We start from the raw sequence: 18,700 nt of genomic DNA on the forward strand, positions 1-18,700 counted from the left end.
TACCTTTCTTTGGGAAAAACTGAGTGACCAGTTGCCTGCCTCTCCGGTCCCTCTCAGCTTTCAGCTGCCTTTCTTTACATTTTTGACAGCCACTCTTCATATTTAGCGATCATAGACTGTACGCACTCCACTGCTGGCTGGCTGGCTGCTGCACCGCGACACAGCAGCAAGTAGCGTTGCACTGATCAGCACACAGATTTAACGCATCGCGCTTCTACCAGAACTGGACCATACCATTTCGCAAAAGGGGGAGGGTTAAATGACAATATGTTGAAGAACTCAAGAAATAGACAACCTTGTTCAATTAGCTCATTTTACCAGATGGAATATTGCATTGTTGTTATTTCAAAAGTCTTATTAAAATCATTAAAAGCATATTATCAGCCCCTTAAAGGGCCCCATGGCAGTGCTGGGCCCCTAGAATTGTTCTAACCTTTCCCCCCCTGGCGGCGCCCATGACTGTGGCTACAGAGACCGAGATCTTCAAACTTTTTGGTGCCTCCAGACACAGAAAGTCTACAGAAATCCCAACACATTCTGAAGCTTAAAACCACAAGCTCGAGACTAAATTTTCTCACAGTAGTCAGTTGAATGAAATGGCTTTCATCTAGTCTAATATCTTAAAAACGTGTAGGCCTATAAATAATGTCAACTTGGGCACAGTTATATCAGTGGAAAGTCCATGAATAAAAAGGTCTGTGACTCCAATAAATATTGAAAAATATTATAGTGCTGTCAATCAATCTTTCAAGAAGTTTCTGTATTTGGAGTAAAGGAAACTCAAAAAGAGACATAAAAGTACAGTATTGTCAAAGCAACCAAGACTGCATCTGATTCACCATCATGACCTTCACAAAATGCCTCACTAACCTTTATCAGTAGGCTAAACTGAACTGCTCGTTAATGTGTATTTTATGGCTGAACCATGACGACAACAGACCATACAGAGTGATAGAAGCTGAAGCATCTGTCTGAGCATTAAATGGCAAGTTTTCACATTTACCTTTTGAATCCAGTTTTTTAAAAACGGCTCCCAGTGCAGTAGCGAACATGTTTTTGTGTATGTTCTGTCAGTAAGTACAGATTTAGTGATGAGCAGCTGGGATTCTGGTTCAGCTCCTTTTTTTTTTTTTTTGGGCCTCCCCCCTCCCCAGATCTTTAAAATATAATAAAAATTTTTAGTTTTATTATTGAGTGATTTCTGTTCCTGGTACGATTCCTTTTGTGTTACTTATGTGTACTTTCTTTTCACTATTTAAAATTTTACTTTACATGATTTTGTGTCACAGCAAGAAGGTCCTGGGTTCGAGCCCCGGGGCCGGCGAGGGCCTTTCTGTGTGGAGTTTGCATGTTCTCCCCGTGTCCGCGTGGGTTTCCTCCGGGTGCTCCGGTTTCCCCCACAGTCCAAAGACATGCAGGTTAGGTTAACTGGTGACTCTGAATTGACCGTAGGTGTGAATGTCAGTGTGAATGGTTGTCTGTGTCTATGTGTCAGCCCTGTGATGACCTGGCGACTTGTCCAGGGTGTACCCCGCCTTTCGCCCGTAGTCAGCTGGGATAGGCTCCAGCTTGCCTGCGACCCTGTAGAAGGATAAAGCGGCTAGAGATAATGTGATGTGTGTGTGTGTGATGATTTTGTGTCACAGCAAGAAGGTCCTGGGTTCGAGCCCCGGGGCCGGCGAGGGCCTTTCTGTGTGGAGTTTGCATGTTCTCCCCGTGTCCGCGTGGGTTTCCTCCGGGTGCTCCGGTTTCCCCCACAGTCCAAAGACATGCAGGTTAGGTTAACTGGTGACTCTAAATTGACCGTAGGTGTGAATGTGAGTGTGAATGGTTGTCTGTGTCTATGTGTCAGCCCTGTGATGACCTGGCGACTTGTCCAGGGTGTACCCCGCCTTTCGCCCGTAGTCAGCTGGGATAGGCTCCAGCTTGCCTGCGACCCTGTAGAAGGATAAAGCGGCTAGAGATAATGAGATGAGATGAGATGATTTTGTGTTCTTAACTATATGATTTTTACTTTGTTTAAAATCGAATACTAATTTGTAAACTTTAGCCGGCATTTACCCAATTTAGCATTTCAAAGTCAAGTCAAGGTTCCTCCTACGCCAGGATCTAGTCTTCCCAGGCAGTCTCCTGTCCCAGCCATCGCTTGAGGCGCATGGGTGCAGCCCTGGTTTCCGTTTCTATAGCCCTTGGGCTCTCATTAGCTAGGGTTACAGTGAGGGGCTAGTCCTCTGGTAACTGCGAAAAGTTTGACTCCCTACTCGTATCTGTATTGCAGTGTGCCAGGTACCAGATGGCAGGAGGTACCATTTTTATGATGGTCTTTTGGTATGACCCAACCACGAGTAGAACTTGCCATCTCCCAATCAGGAGGCTGATGCGTTAACCACTAGGCCAGCTCACGGTAAATATGTAATAATGGCCATAATAATAGCCATCAATAATGGTTTGATACAGTGTAATGCATGGCGGCACAGTGATGTAGTGGGTTAGTACTGTCGCTTCACAGCAAGAAGGTTCTGGGTTTGAGCCCAGTGGCCGACAGGGGAGTTTGCATGTTCTTCCTGTGTCCAGGTGCTCCGGTTTCCCCCACAATCTAAGGGCATGCAGTTCGATTAACATGGGGTAACCATGGCCTGAGGTTGGGTTGAAGTGTCCTTGAGCAAGGCACCTAACCCCCAACTGTTTTCCAGGCACTGTAGCATAGCTGCCCACTGCTCTGTATGTGTGTGCATGCTCATTACTCACTTGTGTGTGTTCACTGCTGCAGATGGGTTAAATGCAGAGGAAATATTTCACTGTGCTTGACTGTATGATTTAAATAAAGACTTCTCTTTTGTAATTGACTCATATGGTTTATCTTGTAAGATTTTATGAAGTGAATACTTAAGCAGATATCTTTCTCTGAAAATCTGCCAGAAAGCCTAATAATTTGTATTTATTTGGTTTATATGGGGTGGCATATTAATAGAAACCTTAAACAAGAAAATATCAGGCAATGTCTTTGCCATAAAACGCATTCTGTCTTCCAATCCACTTTACCCTATTCCAGAGTGATGGGTGTAGCAGGGTAAAAAGTGGCCACTGTAGAAGCCACTGGAGGCAGTGTTGTGATCTGTGGTTGCTTCAGTTGGTCAGGTCGAGGCTCAGTAATGTTATGTGGTAATAAAATGAAGTCAGCTGATGACCTGAACATACTGAATAACCAGGTTATCCCATGAATGGATTTTTTTTTCTTCCCTGATGTCACGGGCATATTCCAGGACAACAATGCCAGGATTTGTCGGGCTTGGATTGTGAGACAATGATTCAGGGAGCATGAGGGATGATGTTTACACATTAACTGGCCACCACAGAGTTCTGATCTTAACCTCATTGAAAGTTTTTGGGATTTGCTGGAGAACACTTCACGGAGTGGTTCGACTCACCTGTCATCAATACAAGATCTCGGTGAAAAATTAATGAAGCGCTGGATGGAAATAAATATAGAAACAATTCCATGGAGAATGCATGCTGTAATCAAAGCTAAAAGTGGTCCAACAAAATATTAGTGTGCTGTGGTATCAGGCACCAAGGCATTAGGAACAGATCTTTTAAGTCCTCTAAATTAGGAGGTGGGACCTCCAGGATCAGACAGAATCAGAAATGCTTTAATAATCCTTAGGGGAAATTGAGTAATTTGTTTCTCCATCACGTCCCACAGATGCTTGATCAAATTGAGATTTGGGGGATTTGGAGGCCAAGTTACCACCTTGAATTCTTATGTTTCTCAAACCATTCCTGAACAATTTTGCAGTGTGGCAGGGCACATTATCCTGCTGAAAGAGGCCACTGCTGGTAGGAAATATCACTGCCATGCCAGGGCGTACTTGGTCAGCAACAATATTTAGGTAGGTGATATGTGCCAAAGTAACATTCACATGGTTTCCCAGCAGAACATAGCCCAACCCATCATAATGCTACTGCCAACTTGCCTTCTACTCATAGTGCATCCTGGTGCCATCTCTTCCCCAAGTAAGCAATGTACATACACCATGCCATCCACATGATGTAAAAGAAAACATGATTCCTCATACCAGGCCACCTTCTTCCATTGTTCCTTGGTCCAGTTCTGATATTCTTGTGCCCATTGTAGATGTTTTTGGCAGTGTATAGGGGGTTCCTGTGTTGACCTGTGAGCTCAGCCAGAGACCTTTTGCCCCATCCTCACCACCTGGGGTCTGTCCATCTAAGAAAATCCAGTTACAAGTGGGTACTGGCACTCCAAGGTCTGCCAACTTCACAATCAGCTTCATTGGAAAGGTCATGTTGATAGCAGAGCCAAAATCCAGAAAGAGCATGTGTCCATATATTCGCTTAGTATCCAAGTGTTCCAGTGTAGAGTGAAGTGTCAGGGCCACCACATCGTCTACTGATCTGTTCGGGTGGTAGGCGAACTGTAGGATGTCCACTTTGTCTAGAACCACAATGTTTATGGATTGGAGAACCAGCTTTTCCAGGCACTTCTTAGCAACCGATGTAAGTGCTACTGGCCTGAAGTCGTTCATTGTGGGTGTGTTTTGTTTTTTTTAAGTTCCGGTACTATAACAGAGGACTTGAGAGCTTGTGAGATTGTTTCCTGTGTAAAAAAGGAGTTAAATGTCTGTCTACACCGCTGCAATCTGTTCAGCACAGGCCTTCGGGACTCTGTGACGGTTCAGCTGTCTTGTGAGGATTTAAGGCCCTGAGAGAGAGAGTGTGTGTGTGTGGGGGGGGGGGAAGCAAAATAACACCAAACACAGTGATGTTTAGACTTCTTCAGTTCAATCATGAATTTAATCATAAAGACAATGTCCTGCAAATTGTCAGAAAAGGCATACAATTGTAGCTTTTGCAGTAAGTGTTGAATGTAAATGCTTGATTAAGCCCCAAGTTCACAAAATTACTGTGTATAGTGATGGTCTCTAATGAAGGAGGAACAGTTGTATACAGGGCCGGAGTGGGCCCTGTTTTCAGTCCGGGAGTTTAATTCACATTCAGGCCACTTTGAAATGGAGGAGGAATTTGAGTACATTAAAAAAGATAAAACAAATAACTGTTCTTTCACAATGCTTTTTATTTGGTTTAAATTCAGGTAGTGACAATGTATGTTGTTCGTTGTTCTCTGCATTACTTTAGGGTTAATAAAACTTCCATTACGCGGTAGTTTAATGACCACAAACGTAATGCAGAGACCGACGAACGATTTCATCTAGTTTGAGACGGGGCTCCACTTAAAATTGGATGGTGTGTGGCCGCGTGTCTAATCCGCATATACATTTATCTGTGTCACCAACATGTCCCAAAGTTCCTTAGTGAAAATATTTGAAAACACATCCAAAGGACATGCATCTTCAGAAATCGGCATCTTCGGCCCGGGTGTGGGAATGAACTTTTACGTCGGGGGCGAAATCCAGCTGACTGCCACTCCAAATAGCAAAGCAGCGAGTATGGCCGATTGTTTCGCGTTATTTAAGACGAATTACACAACACATTTTTAGTCACATAGTCTTAAAATACCGAAAGCACCCATCTCGCGTGCATTTGAACCAATGCTTGTGCATTACATGCCGCATACGCCTCAAAAATAATGGCAAATCAACAATGCTGGGTACTCAGCAACCGGCAGATAAAGCGTGAGGGCGCATTAGGCAACTCAAAAATGGTTAAATGAAATGTAGGCTAAAGCAAGTGTTCGATTCTGCTTAGAATATTGGCATACGCATACACCTCTTCTAAGTTATATATTTAACAACAATTATTTAACATCAAATATGACTTCTAGGCCTATGTGTTCATAACCACAATGTGCGCACGCCTGTGGAAATGCACGGTGTGACAGCGAGATGAAATAGGCTGGATGAGGAAATAACGCCCAACAGCACATTTGGGACCTGTTCATCTAAAATTGTTAATAACTGGGATGTAAAGCAATGTCCGGTTCTTCTTAGAATTAAGACATACACCACATCTATACCGTGTAAATTGCGAGATTTCACATGACATCAAAAAGCTGAATTGACATCGCAAACTATCGACACATTATAGGCCTAGCATAGACTGATAAAATTGACAAACAGGGTTATCATACTCCATATCTTTCGTAACCTACCAGCTGGTCTTGAGAACATATCTGTCAATTTGGCACATTTTGCTGCCACCTCCTTCCTTTTTTTAAGCTTCGCCCTTTCGGTTCCACCTGGCCTCTTTCTGCCCTCCATCACTGACGCGCGCTGTTTCGCGCCAATGTTGTTTAAGTTCCCCGCAATACAGAGGAGGAGTCTTGGACCAAACCAACTGCAATAGAGGGGAGGGGAGAATTTCCTTATTTGGTAGCGCCTATTTAATCTGCTGCGATGCTGTCGGCGTCTGGGCTGCCATGTGAAAATGCAGAGTGCAGTTGAATTGATGATTAATGCAAGAATAAGATCAGTGACCCAAAATTAGTGAAAATTATTTTCCCCATGCTCCAAGCAGGCCACCATTGATGGTTTGGGCCGGGCATGGTCCCGGCTAAATATAGGGCCACCCCGGCATTGGTTGTATAGCATGCATAGAAAACTGACTGACTTCAGTGATCCAGCCACAATTACAGTGGGAGGTACATCATGTTTTCTAACTTTTCACATGTTTAAAGTTGTGAGGACAGTGAAGAAATTTTAATGTTTATTTAGATATACACTCACCAGCCACTTTAATAGTGCTCTTGATTTGCTCTTGATTCTAAGATTCCTCAGGGTTCCCCCTGGGTTTTGAAAAATATTCTCCACTTTTTTTTTCCTTGAAAAATAGTCAAATAATGATTCTTCACTTTTTCTTAGTCTGTATTTTTTCTTAGTTACTGACTTATCAAAGTGGACAAAAATAAACCTCTTTAGTTTGAGCTTACTTAAAGGAACAGTCTACCGTACTTCCATAATGAAATATGCTCTTATCTGAATTGGGACGAGCTGCTCCGTACCTCTCCGAGCTTTGCGCGACCTCCCAGTCAGTCAGACGCAGTCAGATGCGCTGTCACTCCTGTTAGCAATGTAGCTAGGCTCAGTATGGCCAATGGTATTTTTTGGGGCTGTAGTTAGATGCGACCAAACTCTTCCGCGTTTTTCCTGTTTACATAGGTTTATATGACCAGTGATATGAAACAAGTTCAGTTACACAAATTGAAATGTAGCGATTTTCTATGCTATGGAAAGTCCGCACTATAATGACAGGCATACTAACACCTTCTGCGCGCTTTGGCAGCGCATTGATACGGAGCTCAGATATCAATGTGCTGCCGAAGCGTGCAGAAGGTGTTAGTATGCCTGTTATTATAGTGCAGACTTTCCATAGCATAGAAAATCGCTACGTTTCAATTTGTGTAACTGAACTTGTTTCATATCACTGGTCATATAAACCTATGTAAACAGGAAAAACGCGGAAGAGTTTGGTCGCATCTAACTACAGCCCCAAAAAATACCATTGGCCATACTGAGCCTAGCTACATTGCTAACAGGAGTGACAGCGCGTCTGACTGCGTCTGACTGACTGGGAGGTCGCGCAAAGCTCGGAGAGGTATGGAGCAGCTCGTCTCAATTCAGGTAAGAGCATATTTCATTATGTAAGTACGGTGGACTGTTCCTTTCAGGTTATTTTACTGTAGCATGGAATTATTCAAAAGCAGTATTATGACTCCCTTTACTTCAACAGAACAATTGATTTACACTTGAACAGAGTCGAGAAGAATCTTGGAACAACCAACAGTGAAGGAATCTGAATTTCCTGTCGATTTATGAACCGAACACAGAATGACATCGTGCTTTGCGTCATACGTTAGTTAACCCAGGGCTGTTTCTATTCTAGCTATTGAAAAGACCAGGGGCTAAGTCAAGTTTTTCTGGGGCTTGTAGTTTTTAAGGGAGATTGGCATAGATAGGTTGGGGAGATTATGTCTAATTTTATAAGATATTATTATCACCCACCCACACACATTCAAAGGTTATGGCATCTTTATTACTGATTTTTTTTCACTGCTCTTTTTTAAATTTATGTAGTTCAGTTCAGTTTCTGTCTCCTTACTGTTATTAATACCCATAATGTCTCAAGAAACTGAGGCATGTCAACTGACTTTAAATATCACTAGTAAAATTTATCAGTTTCATAAAAATATATAATTTCTCACTTACATATCTCTCCTTTAGGACCACAAAGACACCAATTCTAAGCTAAATTGTAATATTACAACATTCAAGTCAAGTTTACTTATATAGCACTTTTAACAATAGACATTGTCGCTAAACAGCTTTATAGAAAATTAAAGACTTTAAACATGAGCTAAATTTATCCTTAATTTATCCCCAACAAACAAGCCTGTGGTGACGGGGGCAAGGAAAAACTCTGTCAGACAACATGAGGAAGAAACCTTGAGAAGAACCAGACTCAAAAGGGAACCCGTCCTCATTTAGGTGCAGATAGCATGATTATAAATAACTTACTTCTATAACTGTGCCCAATCTAGTCACAGAGTATAACTGTGAAACCAGGAAAATCATCATAGTTTTAACATGAAGTCTGTTTTGTTGAAGTTACAAACATTTAAAATCCCAGATGACATCCAAGTCAGTTTTTTTTCTATTAATCTCTTAATTTTCTTGAGGGTGAAAATACCGGGGGCTATAGCCCCGAGTGATAGGGCCTAACAATGCCACTATGTTAGCCACAGGAACCCAACATGCCATGCTGCCTGAAATACAGCTCTCTTCAGTCGCTTGCCAGCTGACAGCACATTCACTTTGGCAGTTTTTACTGACACTGTCTGATGTGCTAGTGGACGGTCGGGGCTCTGAGTGTGCCTCCCCCGTGGCTGTTTCAGCCCTGAAATCATCTTCAGTGCTTGAAGAATCCCACCCAAAAAACTTTGTCCGCTTAGACTGCTCCATTGTTTGGTTCACGCAGAAATAATTACATCACCACATCAGGCCAATTAAGATGCACTGCGATTGGTCAAAAGCTTGGTGCCCATTTGCTCATTATGTGTAGCCAATTTTTATTGGTCACTTTTTTTTATTGAGCATGTGCTCACTGTTTACATTCTGGCTTCCCGCCATCTCTTAACTGGGGTTGGATTTCAGCAAATGGAGGGATTTGTGGAGGAATTTCTAGAAAAGATTATTTATGATAATGATGACAAATACAGTCATCACTGTGATGACTGCTAGTAATTTTCTTTTCATCACTGATGGATTATGTTCGTCAATGAGGAGTGTGACGAGTGCCAGCGGAAACCCTGACCCTGATTCCTGTTCTTGGCTGCAGAAGTGGACCCCAATGTGGTATTCTGCTGTTGCACGCTGAGATGCTTTTCTGTTCATCACGGTTGTAGAGTTGCTATATCTTTCCTGGCAGTTCAAACCAATCTGACCATTTTCCTCTAACCTCTCTGATCAACAAGATGTTTACACCCACAGAACTGTCGCCCACTCAATGTTTTTCGCACCATTCTGTGTAAACTCTAGAGACTGTTGTGTGTGAACCCCAGGAGATCAGCAGTTTCTGAAATACTCAAACCAGTCCATCTGGCACCAACACTCATGCCACAGTGAAAGTCACACTTTGAGATCACAATTTTTCCCATTCTGATGTTTGAAGTGAACAGTAACTGAAGCTCTTGATTTGTGTCTGCATGATTGTAGCAACTTTCTAGCTTTGGGAAACAGAGGAATGGGAAGCAGGCTTCAGAACAGGTGAGTGCATTTTTATTGGGCACACTTTTCAGTAACTTTTCACAACACAAACACACTAAACACACGTGACAGGGTGTCGCAGCTCCCCCCCAGACTGTCTGAAAGACGGAGACACAGGTTCATATACAGCCAGTAATTTGACACAGGTGCACCTCATCACACGTTACCTGCTGGTTCAACCTGCCTTCTCGCAGTTCACAGCTAACGCTCGAACACGCCCCTGCTGCCACAATGATTTTATGCGTTGTGCTGCTGTCAAGGGATTGGCTGATTAGAGAAGTGCATAGGTGTATGGGTGCTCCTAATAAAGTGGCCAGTGAGCGTACTGTATGCATGTTTTTATCTTTGTATAGTAAGACTAAAATCTAAGGTGAATAGTGCAGTCCCAAATCCTCACAGAACTGTGATACTGTTCACTTGACTATAGCAGATTAGTGTGTGTGTGTGTGTGTGTGTGTGTGTGTGTGTCACCATGTTGTCTATTCTTTTACCAGTTATAAAGCGTAGACATGCATTTTCTCTTTGTGACAGAGGACTCAACTTCATGTTGAATTGATTAATTACCCCACATACACAAAAATGTCCACCTCATATGGTTACACACACAAATTGCATCTCAAACATGCATAAACAACCAAGGGCTTTTACTTAACTTACCTTTCTTGTTATTTGTCATCAGGTTTTATGTTATCTTGTGAGGCTCTGAGCTGACTATATACCCCAAAGGGTTGAGCAAATGTACCAAATGGTATGCTTTTAAAGGAGCTGAGTCACATATACTGTGCATGCTCTGCATGAATCAGAATCTTGAAAAAAGTTCAGTCCAACCAGAAATCAAAAGTTGGAGAATCCATTCGATTAGCATCAAAATCGACTTCCATCATTGCTAAACTATCATTATTTCAAATTCTCTCATCTCATTATCTCTAGCCGCTTTATCCTGTTCTACAGGGTCGCAGGCAGGGGTTAAATTGGGCTGGGGCTGTCCGGGGCTGAGCCCCGGCACATAAGCTCGGAGCGGATGGCATATGATCATGCACACATCAAAAGCAACAAACCCTTTTCACGATTTTCAGTTCTGAATAATTAAATATCGTTTTATTAATCAATAAACCCATGACTTTTATGAGATAGATCATAGTTTTCCTGATAACAAGACGACCTGTCAAAGCTATTTAGAACAGAACTTGCAATCAGAGATTCTGGTTTCTGGAACACTGCGTGGGTTGCCAGTTCCGCTTTTTATAAGCGACTTTGGGGTTTCTTTTTTTGTGAGCTCGCTTTGAAAAAAAATCAGAAGTCGTGGTTTGCGGGTTTTTGGGCTTGTGTTTCAGCGTTGTGACTTGTTTATAATTTTCTCCGTACACCATCTCCCCTTTTACCTGCATACGATCCTAATCCATCAGAGGTGCTTGAACGAACTGTCTGTGCATTTGGCGAGTTCAATTTCCATAGTCCCCAGTTATCGACAGAAATTAGCCAGGGGGAAGGGGGAGATGTCAGTTAAAGTTAGCTACTGAGATTGACCAAAAGTTGAGCCTAACGTTGCCTCAAGTTAGCTACCTTTGGCAAACATAAACAAAACACTCGTCTTGTGCTCTAGCCTTAATTAACTGTCGATACAGTCAATTTCACTTTTATACAAGAAGGTTAATAAATTGTTTTGTTGTCTTGGATTTTTAGAGGTCAGCAGCTAAAGGTTAAAAATGAGGAAAGCAAAGAGGAGGAAGCTTACAGATTTCTTCAAAAGGTGGGCAGCAAACAACATATCTGTTAAAATGTTAATTTAAGGTACTGTACTGGTAGCCTGGTTAGCACCAGACCATATCACATATGGTCGAATATATTTGATTGACAATTTGACTGACAGTGTTTTGGCATATTTAACATTTATCCTCCAAAATAAATCAACTGTTTTGGTTTAAGATTGTGCAAGCCTTCAAATTTTCTCACTGAACATTTCTCCTTCACATTTTTCACCTGTAGGCATGTGACAAGATTTAACATGATATTGCTCAACCTACCTCTGTAAAGTCAGCTAACAACTTATTAAAATGCACCAGAATTCAGCAAATAACATGTATGATAATAAAAAACTTCTGGGGGAGGACCCCCAGACCTCCCACTAATCATTTCCTTCAAACCAATGTACAACAACCTGTACAATCTGTTACATTGGCCAACCAATCTACATTCAAACTGCCATAATGTGTAGGGGGGCACTACAAGACACACATAGGCCTACAACACACAGATAAGGTGTATATCTCTGTGCAATATGATATGGTTATCAAATTAGAGGGTTATTTTCCAAAAAGTATATTGGGTCAGGGCGGCGGGGGCAGGGGCGGGTACGAGGCAGAGCCCCCCCACATAACCAATCCCAATTTAACCCCTGGTCGCAGGCAAGCTGGAGCCTATCCCAGCTGACTACGGGCGGGGTACACCCTGGACAAGTCACCAGGTCATCACAGGGCTGACACATAGACACAGACAACCATTCACATTCACACCTACGGTCAATTTAGAGTCACCAGTTAACCTAACCTGCATGTCTTTGGACTGTGGGGGAAACCGGAGCACCCGGAGGAAACCCACGTGGAGAACATGCAAACTCCACACAGAAAGGCCCTCGCCGGCCATGGGGCTCGAACCCAGACCTTCTTGCTGTGAGGCAACAGCGCTAACCACTACACCACCATGCCGCCCTATTTCAAATTCTTTTTGTATATTTCAATTGTTTAGACATGAGGTTTTCTTTCTGGAGCTATATTTTCCAGATATTTTAGAAGCTTCGTAACTTTTTAGCATTTTGGCTAAAGGATGTCGGCTCACGGTGGCAAACGCTATGGCAGTGGCCGGGAGCTTTCTAACGAGCTCAGAAAAGAAAAAAAGAGGTACGAAAATTGTGGAAGAGAGACTACTAAACGATTTAAGTGAGCCAAGATATTCTGGCTACCTTCAAGTCCATCAAACTGAAATGTATTTACTCAAGTGATATGGCTTTTCTTCAGCACTTGCTGTCACTCAAGATGAGGAGACAACGCAGGTAAGAGAATCGAAACTTGAGCAGTAACTGTGACACAGCCCCTTTAAACCATTTCTGAGAATGTCGAACATCATTTTACGAATAAAATATACAGCATGTCAAAAGACAGCATGAGGTTGTCTGAATTTTGATGGATGATATCAAAAATATTGTCTTCTTTTGTAATTTTTAATGATAACCTCCACATACAGTGGTGCTTGAAAGTATGTGAACCCTTTAGAATTTTCTATATTTCTGCATAAATATGACCTAAAACAACATCAGATTTTCACACAAGTCCTAAAAGTAGATAAAGAGAACCCAGTTAAACAAATGAGACAAAAATATTATACTTGGTCATTTATTTATTGAGGAAAATGATCCAATATTACATATCTGTGAGTGGCAAAAGTATGTGAACCTTTGCTTTCAGTATCTGGTGTGACCCCCTTGTGCAGCAATAACTGCAACTAAACGTTTCCAGTAACTGTTGATCAGTCCTGCACACCGGCTTGGAGGAATTTTAGCCCATTCCTCTGTAAAGAACAGCTTCAACTCTGGGATCTTGGTGGGTTTCCTCACATGAACTGCTCACTTCAGGTCCTTCCACAACATTTCGATTGGATGAAGGTCAGGACTTTGACTTGGCCATTCCAAAACATTACCTTTATTCTTCTTTAACCATTCTTTGGTAGAACAACTTGTGTGCTTAGGGTCATATTGTCTTGCTGCATGACCCGCCTTCTCTTGAGATTTAGTTCATGGACAGATGTCCTGACATTTTCCTTTCAAATTCGCTGGTATAATACAGAATTCATTGTTCCATCAATGATGGCAAGCTGTCCTGGCCCAGATGCAGCAAAACCGGCCCAAACCATGATACTACCACCACCATGTTTCACAGATGGGATAAGGTTCTTATGCTGGAACACAGTGCTTTCCTTTCTCCAAACATAATGCTTCTCATTTAAACTAAATAGTTCTATTTTGGTCTCATCCATCCACAAAACATTTTTCCAATAGCCTTCTGGCTTGTCCATGTGATCTTTAGCAAAGTGCAGACGAGCAGCAATCTTCTTTTTGGAGAGTACTGGCTTTCTCCTTGCAACCCTGCCATGCACACCATTGTTGTTCAGTGTTCTCCTGATGGTGGACTCATGAACATTAACATTAGCCAATGTGAGCGAGGCCCTCAGTTGCTTAGAAGTTACCCTGGTGTCCTTTGTGACCTCACTGACTATTACATGCCTTGCTCTTGGAGTGATCTTTGTTGGTCGACCACTCCTGGGGAGGGTAACAATGGTCTTGAATTTCCTCCATTTGTACACAATCTATCTGACTGTGGATTGGTGGAGTCCAAACTCTTTAGAGATGGTTTTGTCACTTTTTCTAGCCTGATGAGCGCAAACAATGCTTTTTCTGAGGTCCTCAGAAATCTCCTTTGTTCGTGCCATGATCCACTTCCACAAACATGTGTTGTGAAGATCAGACTTTGATAGATCCCTGTTCTTTAAATAAAACAGGGTGCCCACTCACACCTGATTGTCATCCCATTGATTTGAAAACACCTGACTCTAATTTCACCTTCAAATTAACTGCTAATCCTAGAGGTTCGCATACTTTTGTCACTCACAGATATGTAATATTGGATAATTTTCCTCAATAAATAAATGACCAAGTATAATATTTTTGTCTCATTTGTTTAACTGGGTTCTCTTTATCTACTTTTAGGACTTGTGTGAAAATCTGATGATGTTTTAGGTCATATTTATGCAGAAATATAAACTGTGGGTGGTAAAAGAGAGCAACTGGACTTGCTTGAAGATTCTTGAAGATGTTTCACCTCTCATCAGAAAGGCTTCTTCAGTTCTGTCTGACTAATAGGGAGTATCAGGTATTATTAGTCAGACTATTTGTATTATTATTAGACTATTATTAATAGTATTATTATTAGGTAGACTATTGGGCGGCGCGGTGGTGTAAGTGGTTAGCATGGTCGCCTCACAGCAAGAAGGTTCTGGGTTTGAGCCCAGCAGCCAGAGGGGGCCTTTCTGTGTGGAGTTTGCATGTTCTCCCCGTGTCTGCGTGGGTTTCCTCCTGGTGCTCCGGTTTCCCCCACAGTCCAAAGACATGCGGTTAGGTTAATATGGGATGGCCTTGGACTGAGGTGCCCTTGAGCGAGGCACCTAACTCCGAACTGCTCCCCGGGCGCTGTTAGCATGGCTGCCCACTGCTCTGGGTATGCGTCTGTGCTCACTGCTCACATGTGTGTGCATGTGTGTGTTCACTGCTTCAGATGGGTTAAATGCAGAGAGTGTGGGTGGTAAAAGAGAGCAACTGGACTTGCTTGAAGATTCTTGAAGTCGTTTCACCTCTCATCTGAAAGGCTTCTTCAGTTCTGTCTGACTGGTAGGGAGTATCAGGTATTTATCCTATCATGGATGAAAAGCTCATCTAAGGTGTCGTTGAGTCATCCTGTTGGTGTGGGTCACTGGGGGCTGAATGTGAATGGCCTCGAGAGTCGTTAGGGTGATCAATGGATTGCCCGTTAAGGTGATCAATGGAATGCTGATTCTCTCTGTCCTCCTGTGAGCCACTGAAAACAGCTGGGTTTTGGTGTGCATTCAGTTGTCTGGGAAGTGTGCCAAGGACTGCATTGTAGGTGGCTGATAAATTATGTCTTAGACCCCCACCTCTGTTCAGTGATGGCCGTTCCAGGTTGACAAAAATGGCTTCTTTAACTCCTCGCTCATACCAATGATCCTCTCTGGCTAAAATGCGTACGTTGCAATCCTGAAATGAGTGTCCTTTGTTGTTAAGATGAAGGTAGACAGCAGAGTCCTGGCCTGAGGAACTGGCTCTCCTGTGTTGAGCCATATGCCTGTGAAGCGGTTGTTTGGTTTCACCAATATACAAGTCCGTGCATTGCTCACTGCACTGAATTGCATACACCACATTGTCCTGTTTGTGTCTGGGTATTCTGTCCTTAGGGTGGACCAATTTCTGCTTCAGGGTGTTACTGGGTCTGAAACGTACCGGAATGTTGTGTTTGTAGAAGATCCTCCTGAGTTTCTCAGATAGACCAGAAATGTAGGGAATGACAATGTTCTTGCATTTGTTCCTGTTATCCTCTTTGTCCGTTATGTTCCTTTTTCTGCTCTTGAAGAAAGACCAGTTGGGATACCCACAGTTCTGAAGTACTTTCCTGATGTGATTCTGCTCCTTCTCTTTTCCCTCTACCGTTGTAGGGATGTTCTGAGCCCTGTGTTGCAAGGTCCTAATGACCCCCAATTTGTGTTCCAGTGGGTGGTGAGAGTCGAAGAGTAGGTACTGGTCCGTGTGTGTGGGTTTCCAGTAGACCTCGATGCTAAGGCTTCTGTCTTGTCTAATGTGTACATCACAATCCAAGAAGGCTAGATTATTCCCACTTACATCCTTTTATGTTCCACTTCCTCCATGTAAAGATTGGCCACAATAGGGGACACCGGTGAGCCCATGACACATCCATGCTTCTGTCTGTAGAAACTTTCATTAAACTGGAAATAAGTGGTAGTCAGGCAGAGGTCAAGCAGGGTGCAAATCTGGTCCGTGGTGAGGTTCGTTCGATCCAGTAAGGTGTTGTCTTGAAGGAGTCATTTTCTAACAGATTCAACTGCTTCTGTGGTGGGAATGCAGGTGAAAAGAGAAGTGACATCATAAGAAACCATGGTTTCATCTAAGTCTAGTTTGAGGTCTGCAACTTTAGTAGCAAAATCTTGGGAGTTTTTGACGTGATGTAGCGTATTCCCAACAAGAGGAGCCAGGATGGTGGCTTGGTGTTTGGCAATGACAGAGTTTATACTGCTGATGATAGGTCTGAGTGGAGCTCCTTCCTTGTGAATCTTGGGGAGTCCATATATGAGAGGAACGGCTTCCCCGGGGTACAATCTGTAGTACAGAGATCGGTTGATGGCTTGGTCCTTTTCTAGTTGTTGCAGGCAGCTAACAACTTGCCAAACTCATTGCCAAACACCAAGCCACCATCCTGGCTCCTCTTGTTGGGAATACGCTACATCACGTCAAAAACTCCCAAGATTTTGCTACTAAAGTTGCAGACCTCAAACTAGACTTAGATGAAACCATGGTTTCTTATGATGTCACTTCTCTTTTCACCTGCATTCCCACCACAGAAGCAGTTGAATCTGTTAGAAAATGACTCCTTCAAGACAACACCTTACTGGATCGAACGAACCTCACCACGGACCAGATTTGCACCCTGCTTGACCTCTGCCTGACTACCACTTATTTCCAGTTTAATGAAAGTTTCTACAGACAGAAGCATGGATGTGCCATGGGCTCACCGGTGTCCCCTATTGTGGCCAATCATTACATGGAGGAAGTGGAACATAAAGCTTTGACCACTTTTTCAGGAGTTGCTCCCAGCCACTGGTTCAGATATGTGGATGACACCTGGGTTCAAATCAAAGCCCATGAAGTGGAAGCCTTCTCTAAACACATCAATGCAGTGGATATCAACATCAATTTCACTTGGGAGGACATAAGTGGGAATAATCTAGCCTTCTTGGATTGTGATGTACACATTAGACAAGACAGAAGCCTTAGCATCGAGGTCTACCGGAAACCCACACACACGGACCAGTACCTACTCTTTGACTCTCACCACCCACTGGAACACAAATTGGGGGTCATTAGGACCTTGCAACACAGGGCTCAGAACATCCCTACAATGGTAGAGGGAAAAGAGAAGGAGCAGAATCACATCAGGAAAGCACTTCAGAACTGTGGGTATCCCAACTGGTCTTTCTTCAAGAGCAGAAAAAGGAACATAACGGACAAAGAGGATAACAGGAACAAATGCAAGAACATTGTCATTCCCTACATTTCTGGTCTATCTGAGAAACTCAGGAGGATCTTCTACAAACACAACATTCCGGTACGTTTCAGACCCAGTAACACCCTGAAGCAGAAATTGGTCCACCCTAAGGACAGAATACCCAGACACAAACAGGACAATGTGGTGTATGCAATTCAGTGCAGTGATTAATGCACGGACTCGTATATTGGTGAAACCAAACAACCGCTTCACAGGCATATGGCTCAACACAGGAGAGCCAGTTCCTCAGGCCAGGACTCTGCTGTCTACCTTCATCTTAACAACAAAGGACACTCATTTCAGGATTGCAACGTACGCATTTTAGCCAGAGAGGATCATTGGTATGAGCGAGGAGTTAAAGAAGCCATTTTTGTCAACCTGGAACGGCCATCACTGAACAGAGGTGGGGGTCTAAGACATAATTTATCAGCCACCTACAATGCAGTCCTTGGCACACTTCCCAGACAACTGAATGCACACCAAAACCCAGCTGTTTTCAGTGGCTCACAGGAGGACAGAGAGAATCAGCATTCCATTGATCACCTTAACGGGCAATCCATTGATCACCCTAACGACTCTCGAGGCCATTCACATTCAGCCCCCAGTGACCCACACCAACAGGATGACTCAACGACACCTTAGATGAGCTTTTCATCCATGAGAGGATAAATACCTGATACTCCCTACCAGTCAGACAGAACTGAAGAAGCCTTTCGGATGAGAGGTGAAACGTCTTCAAGAATCTTCAAGCAAGTCCAGTTGCTCTCTTTTACCACCCACAGTTACTATGACCTGGATGACTGAGAATCTTCACAGACATAAATGCAGAGAGGAATTTCACAAGTGTGTGATGAATAAAGTTGTGCTTTCTTTCTTTCTAATCAAACAGAACTGAAGAAGCCTTTCGGATGAGAGGTGAAATGTCTTCAAGCAAGTCCAGTTGCTCTCTTTTACCACCCACAGTTTACTATGACCTGGATGACTGAGAATCTTCACAGACATATGCAGAAATATAGAAAATTCTCAAGGGTTTACAAACTTTTTCAAGCACCATTGTAC

The sequence above is a fragment of the Neoarius graeffei genome, chromosome 1 (assembly GCF_027579695.1).
Source record: "Neoarius graeffei isolate fNeoGra1 chromosome 1, fNeoGra1.pri, whole genome shotgun sequence".
Lineage (NCBI taxonomy): Eukaryota > Metazoa > Chordata > Actinopteri > Siluriformes > Ariidae > Neoarius > Neoarius graeffei.